Consider the following 1,505-nt stretch of genomic DNA (forward strand, 5'->3'; position numbering starts at 1 on the left):
AACGGAACCCCGTCCCTGGCCTTTGGCAGTGCCGCAGGCCGGGGGACGGGGCCAGGGAACGGAGACCCCGACCCGGGGCCCGACCGGGTCCCTGGACCCAGCCAGGGCTCCCGGAGGCGCAGGGGGAGCCTCCCCGGGACCTCCGGACCCCGCCCCAGGCACCTTGCCACGCGGCAGGACCCAGGACGGAGCCCAGGGTGGGGAGGCCGCCCTCCCCGGGGCCCCCAGGGGCCCGGCCGGAGCTCCTGAACTCAATCCAGCGAGGGGAGGCTCCCCGGCCACAACGGAACCCCGTCCCGGGCCTTTGGCAGTGCCGCAGGCCGGGGGATGGGGCCAGGGGACGGACACCCCGACCCGGGGCCCGACCGGGCCCCTGGACCCAGCCGGGGCTCCCAGGCCCGGAGGCACAGGGGGAGCCTCCACGGGCCCTCCGGACCCCACCCCAGGCACCCTGCCACGCGGCAGGACCCAGGACGGAGCCCGGGGTGGGGAGGCCGCCCTCCCCGGGGCCCCCAGGGGCCCGACCGGAGCTCCTGAACCCAATCCAGCGAGGGGAGGCTCCCCAGCCACAACGGAACCCCGTCCCGGGCCTTTGGCAGTGCCGAAGGCCGGGGGACGGGGCCAGGGGACGGAGACCCAAACCCGGGGCCCGACCGGGCCCCTGGACCCAGCCGGGTCTCCCAGGCCCGGAGGCACAGGGGGAGCCTCCCCGGGCCCTCCGGATCCCGCCCCAGGCACCCTGCCACGCGGCAGGACCCAGGCCGGAGCCCAGGGTGGGGAGGCCGCCCTCCCCGGGGCCCCCAGGGGCCCGACCGGAGCTCCTGAACCCAATCCAGCGAGGGGAGGCTCCCCGGCCACAACGGAACCCCGTCCCGGGCCTTTGGCAGTGCCGCAGGCCGGGGGACGGGGCCAGGGGATGGAGACCCCAACCCGGGGCCCGACCGGGCCCCTGGACCCAGCTGGGGCTCCCAGGCCCGGAGGCGCAGGGGGAGCCTTCCCCGGGCCCTCCAGACCCCGCCCCAGGCACCCTGCCACGCGGCAGGACCCAGGACGGAGCCCGGGGTGGGGAGGCCGCCCTCCCCGGGGCCCCCAGGGGCCCGACCGGAGCTCCTGAACCCAATCCAGCGAGGGGAGGCTCCCCGGCCACAACGGAACCCCGTCCCGGGCCTTTGGCCGTGCTGCTGGCCGGGGGACGGGGCCAGGGGATGGAGACCCCATCCCGGGGCCCGACCGGGCCCCTGGACCCAGCCGGGGCTCCCAGGCCCGGAGGCACAGGGGGAGCCTCCCCGGGCCCTCCAGACCCCGCCCCAGGCACCCTGCCACACGGCAGGACCCAGGACGGAGCCCGGGGTGGGGAGGCCGCCCTCTCCGGGGCACCCAGGGGCCCGGCCGGAGCTCCTGAACCCAGACGAGCGAGGGGAGGCTCCCCGGCCACAACGGAACCCCGTCCCGGGCCTTTGGGAGTGCCGCCGGCCTGGGGGACGGAGCCCGGGGCCGGAGCCCCC

Source organism: Triturus cristatus, chromosome 1_1 (assembly GCF_964204655.1).
Source record: "Triturus cristatus chromosome 1_1, aTriCri1.1, whole genome shotgun sequence".
Classification (NCBI taxonomy): Eukaryota; Metazoa; Chordata; class Amphibia; order Caudata; family Salamandridae; genus Triturus; species Triturus cristatus.